Source organism: Mastacembelus armatus, chromosome 13 (genome assembly GCF_900324485.2).
Source record: "Mastacembelus armatus chromosome 13, fMasArm1.2, whole genome shotgun sequence".
In the NCBI taxonomy this organism is placed as follows: domain Eukaryota; kingdom Metazoa; phylum Chordata; class Actinopteri; order Synbranchiformes; family Mastacembelidae; genus Mastacembelus; species Mastacembelus armatus.
In genome coordinates this window covers 11,991,978-11,999,346 of record NC_046645.1, presented here as the reverse complement: position 1 = coordinate 11,999,346, position 7,369 = coordinate 11,991,978, and positions in this window count along the sequence as shown.

Below are 7,369 nucleotides of genomic sequence, written 5' to 3'. Positions count from 1 at the left end.
TTATTTTGACAAAACTGGTCTTTGCCTAATATTTCATTTTGAAATATAGCCAAGTCTAACTATCCATGAGATGAACAGATAATTAGATAAGCCCTAAGGGAAAGTAACTGGCACACCAAGGACATGAGGCATCACTCATTTAGGGCCACTTGGCCAACTTGACCTGAAATTAGCTCACCTTTGAATATACAATCCTCTTTCTGAAACCATTCCATACATATCTGGTGTGAACCAATATCAAGAAGAGAGAGAGTGTGACAGATTTACAGGCCTGTAAAAGAAAGAGGAAGCACATCAGGCATCTGTAGAAAATATCTGCCTCAACTACAGTTGGGGTTGGCATTTTTTTGTGATGTAAGGCTAGATCATTGCTAAGTATTCAGAAGGAGCCTTTTTTCAGTTTGAACTGTATTTTATAATATTTGCATATTGCTCATGCTATTATTACTTGTCTTATCAATTCCATAATTACAAACATGGCAATGTTGTTTTAAATTAAATTAAAATATTGTTTTATTCCCTGCATCCTGAACTTTAACAAAAGATTCCTGTAACTTATGAGGGTCTCTTTTAGGAAAGTTTCACTCTCAATGGGGATGTGTTTTTTTTCTTGTCTTGGATAATTAACTGTGAAGAAAGCTGGAGTTGTGCCAAAAAAAAAACCCAAAACATATTCCCTCACTACGTATCCTTTTTATAACTAGTTAATGCTCATGTAAGAAACTGTCCTGCTCCTGTCACCATCCGCTAACAAGGTCCTTCCTCCCCCCGATCAGTGTCAGCCTTCAGTCCTGGCAATGAAAATACATGGTCTTCTGTCCTCCTGTTGGTGGTCCACTCTGAGTCCCTCCTCCAGACCCCTTACACCTGCCCTAGGTCATTCACTAGCTTCACTGGTGTTAGTCCTGCTTTTTGTGCTCATTGTCTCTCTTTGTTCACCTCTTCGGTTCACAATAAACCCCTGTGATATGACCTTGGCTAACCTGGTGTAGGAAGGTTCAAGGAAGACGAATAAGTAGTGCACGTCAAACAGAAGCAGTATACCAAGCTGTTTTCTGGGGTGTCAAATTTAGGGATGAGGGGCAGGTATATAAGAAGAAGAAGAAGAAGAAGTACCTTAGTAATCCCCAAGGGGAAATTCAATTGTTACAGCAGTTATTCTAATTTAAAGTTATTAAATTTAATAGTATTTAAATTGTATTAATGAATAGTAATTAATAAAGTAATTAATAAAGTAATAAAGTAATAATTTATTTTGGGGGGTTTGTGTGTGTGTGTGTGTGTGTGTGTGCGTGTGCGTGCGTGCGTGTATCCGTGTGTATGTGGTGTGTGTGTGTCAGCATTATTATTTTTATTGTGGAATATATATAATGTATAGAGTCTTATTGGCATGGACACAAAAGACTTCCTGAATCTCTGAGTCTTGGCTTTAGGAGGAATTAGTCTGTGGCTGAATGAACTTCCTATTCGCTACAGTTCCTCATGAAGTGGGTGGGCAGAATTGTCCAGTATGGAGTTGATTTTGTCCACCATCCTCCTTTCTGCCACAGCCTCCAGACTGTCCAGTTCCAGTCTAACAACAGATTTTGCCTTCCTGTTCAACTTGTTTGGTCTATTGGCCTCACCAGCCTTGATGCCACCTCCCCAGGACACGACTGCAAAGAACAGTGCACTCACTACTACAGACTGATAGAACATGTGCAGTAGTTTGTTGCATACGCCAAAGGAACAGAGTCTCCAGAGGAAGAACAGTCTGCTCTGTCCTTTCCTGAAGAGTGCAACTGTATTGTTTGACCAGTCCAGTTTTTTTGTTAATGTGGACTCCAAGGTATTTGTAGGAGTCCACAATCTCTACTTCGTCTCCAAGGATATAGACAGGGACTGGGTGTCACGTTTCGAGGAAGTTAATTGTAATTCGGACGAAGGATACGCCCACTCTGGTACTCAGAAGTACTAAAAATTAACTTTATTTTCAAAGCAAGGAAAAAAAAAAGAAGGAACAGAAATACAAGGCAGGGCAACGGGGCGGATCAAAGCTACGAACAAACGGCTTGGGAACATAAGCTAAGGGACAAGGCAGGGCATGGGAGTTTGGGTCACACACACTTGGGGAGACGCACCAGACTACAGGAAACCAAGGCATGAGAGAGGGGACAAGGCAAGAAATTCTGGGTCGCACACACTCGGGGAGACGCACCAGACTACAGGAAACCAAGGCATGTCAATTTTCTCGATATTGAGTTTTAGACAGTTGTTGTTACACCAATCAACAAAGCTCATCAAGTGTCTGTATTCCTCATTGTTATCATTATTGATGCATCCAATGATTGAAGAGTCATCAGAGAACTTCTGGAGGTGACAGGTTCCTGAGTTGTAGCGGCAGTCTGAGGTGTAGAGTATAAACAGGAACGGTACCAGTACAGTACCTTGGGGTGCACCGGTGCTGTTCATCACCATATCAGATATGCAGTCATCTAAGCGAACAAACTGTGGACGCCCAGTGAGGTAGTCTTTGATCCATGCCACCATGTCTGTGGCAACTGAATAGTTCAATTCAATTCAATTCAATTTTATTTGTATAGCGCCAAATCACAATATAAATCATCTCAAGGCACTTTCCAAAAACTAAAACTAAAAACCCAACAATTTCCTTATGAGCAAGCACTTGGCGACAGTGGAGAGGAAAAAACTCCCTTTAACGGAAGAAAAAAACCTCCAGCAGAACCGGGCTCAGTTTGGGCGGCCATCTGCCTCGACCGGTTGGGGTGAGTGGATAGAGCAGAGAGAAAAGAACAGCAACAATAAACAACAAATAGACACTGCAAGTTGGTGGGGCCAGTGACTGCACATCAGCGATAAACAGCTCCAGGACCAGGGACACCTGCAGAAGGTACAGAGAGAGAGAGAGAGAGAGAGAGGGAGGGAGAGAGCACAAACTAGGGGAGAGAGAGAGCACAAGGTTAGTAACATTCAATGGTGGAATATACATGAGGTGGGAGGGGGGGGGGGGTTAGGGTACGGGAGCTCAGTGCACCGATGGTCCTCGGGCAGTCTAGGCCTATAGCAGCATAACTAACTAAGGGATGGCTCAGGGTTGCCTGAAGCCAGCCCTAACTATATGCTTTGTCAAAGAGGAAGGTTTTAAGTCTAGCCTTAAAAGTACAGAGAGTGTCTGCCTCCTGAACCCAGGCTGAGAGCTGGTTCCACAGGAGAGGAGCTTGATAGCTAAAGGCTCTGCCTCCCATTCTGCTTTTGAGAACTCTGGGAACCACAAGTAGGCCTGCACTCTGAGAGCGAAGTGGTCTATTGGGATAATATGGTACTATGAGGTCTTTAAGGTATGAAGGAGCTTGATTATGAAGGGATTTGTATGTGAGAAGAAGGATTTTAAATTCTATTCTATATTTTACAGGGAGCCAATGAAGAGAAGCCAATATAGGAGAAATATGATCTCTCTTGCTAGTTCCTGTCAGGACTCTGGCTGCGGCATTCTGGATTAATTGGATGCTTTTTATTAAGATATTAGGACATCCAGATAGTAATGAGTTACAGTAATCCAGCCTTGAGGAAACAAATGCATGGACTAGTTTTTCTGCATCATTTTGAGACAGGATGTTCCTAATTTTGGAAATGTTGCGCAGGTGAAAGAATGCAGTTCTAGAAATTTGTTTTATGTGTGAGTTAAAGGACATGTCCTGGTCAAAAATAACTCCAAGGTTTTTTACAGTAGTGCTGGAGGCCAGGGCTATGCCATCTAGAGTAGCTATAATTTTAGAAAAGTTATTTCTGAGATTTTTAGGCCCAAATATAATGACTTCTGTTTTCTCCGAGTTTAAAAGTAAAAAGTTACTGGTCATCCAGGCCTTTATGTCAGTTAGACAGGCTTGAAGTCTGGTTAACTGGTTTGTGTTAACAGGTTTAATAGATAGATATAACTGAGTGTCATCCGCATAGCAGTGGTAATTAATAGAGTGCTTCCTAATGATATATCCTAAAGGAAGCATGTACAGGGTGAACAGAATCGGTCCTAGCACAGAACCTTGTGGAACTCCATAACTAACTTTTGTTCGTGTGGAAGGTTCATCATGGACATGAACAAACTGGAATCTGTCCGATAAATAGGATTGGAACCACTTTAACGCTGTTCCTCTGATACCAATCACATGCTCCAGTCTCTGTAATAAGATGTTGTGGTCAATGGTGTCGAATGCTGCACTAAGGTCTAGGAGGACAAGTATCGAAACAAGTCCATTATCTGAGGCTAAGAGAAGATCGTTGGTAACTTTCAACAGTGCTGTTTCTGTACTATGATGTGCTCTAAATCCTGATTGGAAATCTTCAAATAGTTCATTCCTGTGTAAGTGGTCTGATAGCTGCTTAGCAACAGCTTTTTCTAGGATTTTAGAAATAAATGGCAGGTTGGATATTGGTCTATAATTAGCCAAGACTCCTGGATCAAGACTAGGCTTTTTGAGTAAAGGTTTGATTACTGCAGTCTTAAAGGCCTGTGGTACGTAGCCTGATACTAGAGATAAATTTACCAAGTCCAATAAAGATGAGTTCATTAATGGCAGGGTGCCTTTAAGCAGTCTAGTCGGGATGGGGTCCAAGAGACACGTTGATGATTTCGATGAAGCAACTACTGATGTAAATTCAGAGAGATCTATAGGAGAGAAGCAGTCTAAACATAACTGAGGTCCTACAGATGATTCAAGAGCTACTGTAGTAAAAGATTCATTTATTGCAGGTATAGGAAGCATCTGCTGAATTTTATCTCTAATAGTTGTGATTTTATTTGTAAAGAAACTCATAAATTCATCACTGCTGAGAGCTAAGGGAACACTGGGCTCAACGGAGCTGTGACTTTTTGTCAGCCTGGCTACAGTGCTGAAAAGAAACCTGGGATTGTTCTTATTTTCCTCTATTAGTGATGAATAGTATGCAGTTCTGGCTTTACGGAGAGCTTTTTTATATGTTAGTAGACTGTTTTTCCAGGCTAGAAAAATTTCCTCTAAGTTTGTGGAACGCCACTTCCTTTCCAGCCTTCGTGATGCCTGCTTTAAGGTACGAACATGTAAATTATACCATGGGGCTAGTCTTCTCTGAATCACTAACTTCTTTTTCAGAGGGGCTACAGAATCAAGCGTTTCACGCAGTGAGGTTACAGCGCTGTCAACAACATGATCAATTTGGTAGGGAGTAGGATTAAGGCAGCTGCCCTCCACTATGTTTATACTTGGCATAGATGCAAATAAAGACGGAATCATTTACTTAAATTTATTAACAGCATTGTCGGATAAACATCTGCTGTAGTGGAATTTTCTTCCAGACGCTGCATGATCCATCATTTTAAATTCGAAAGTTATTAAAGAATGATCTGACAAAACGGGATTTGGGGGAAAAATTATTAGATGTTCAATTTCGATGCCATAGGTCAGAACAAGATCAAGGGTGTGATTAAAACAGTGGGTGGGTTTATTAACGTTTTGAATGAAACCAATTGAATCTAATATAGAATTAAATGCAATGCTGAGGCTGTTATTTTCAACATCTACATGAATGTTAAAATCTCCCACTATAATGACTTTATCTGATCTAAGCACTAAATCAGACAGGAAGTCAGGGAATTCAGTTAAAAACTCTGAGTAAGAACAGGTGGACGGTACAAAATGACAGTAGAACTGGTTTTTGTGTTTTCCAGTTTGTATGTGAGAGACTAAGAGTGAGGCTCTCAAATGAGTTATAACTGTTCTGAGGATGAAAGTTTAATAATAAGTTTGACTGGAAGATTGCAGCTACTCCTCCACCTCGACCTGTGCTTCGAGGAACATGATAATTTTTATGACTGAGGGGGGTTGATTCATTCAGACTGACATATTCATCCTGCTGTAACCAGGTTTCAGTAAGATAAAGTAGGTCAATTTGGTGATCAGTTATCAAATCATTTACTAACAGAGATTTAGAAGAAAGGGACCTAATATTTAATAATCCACATTTAACAGTTCTGTTTTTCTGTTCAATAAGAGGAGTGGTCTTAATTTTTATTAAGTTTTTATGAATAACTCCTCTTCTGTTAACTTCTGATTTGTTTGATTTATATGTTCGAGGGGCAGACACAGTCTCTATGTGGTTTGAAGGGGGCGGCGGCTCTAAGGAAACTGCAGAGAAGCGTTTTAGACTGAGTCTCTGCATCCCGGTCCCCACCCTGGATTATCAGGCTTTAGGTCGGCTAAGAAACTCGGCCAAATTCCTAGAGATGAGAGCTGCACCATTCAAAGTGGGATGGATGCCATCTCTCGCTATCAGACCGGGTTTTCCCCAGAAAGTGGCCCAATTGTCTATGAAGCCCACATCGTTTGCTGGACACCACCTAGACAGCCAGCGACGGAACGATGACATGCGCTAAACATGTCATCGCTGGTCAGATTGGGGAGGGGTCCAGAGAAAACTACGGAGTCCGACATTAATTTAGCAAAGTTACACACCGACTCAACATTAATTTTAGTGACCTCCGATTGGCGTAATCGGGTGTCATTGCTGCCGACATGAATAACAATTTTCCCATATTTACGATTAGCCTTAGCCAGCAGCTTCAGATTTGACTCGATGTCGCCCGCTCTGGCCCCAGGAATACATTTGACTATGGTCGCTGGTGTCTCTAGCTTCACGTTCCTGACTATGGAATCGCCAATTATCAGAGTCGGTTTCTCAGCGGGTGTGTCGCTGAGCGGGGAAAATCTATTAGAAACGTGAACAGGCAGGTGATGAGCCGTGGGCTTCTGCTTAGGAGTATGTTTCCTTCGGACCGTCACCCAGGCTAATTCTCTGGGCTGCTCCGGAGCTGCCCTTGGACCGCTAACAGACCCTGAGCTCGGTGGCTCCACACCAGCCTGGACCTGTGTAGTGTTGATGAGGAGTCAGATGGTGAGGGCAGGGGAGGAGGTATTGGAGGTGAGGTATACTTCAATGTTGTTTGGCTGCTGATAGAGGAAATGGCATCAGTGGGCAATGGGGAGGCAGCATTGGCAGAGATGTTGGGTGGAAGGATGTGAAGAGACCCCAAGGCATCAGCTAAGTTGGTGTAGGGAGGAGGGATAGTGTGTGAGGACATTGGGTCGGAGTAAGACGCAGAGGTGGTGTCAAATCTATTAAAGAACAGGTTAAGTTCATTAGCAAACTTTGAGTCTCCTTCCATAGCAGTGTGTGACTTCTTATAGCCAGTCATTATTTTCACCCCATTCGACACCTCATTGATATTATTCTGTCTCAATTTGTGCTCTTGTAACGGTGCCCACAATGCCACGGCGCTTATCTACCCATGCCAGCATTATGGTACCGAAATCTCAGGTATATCTTTGTGCTTTGAGGT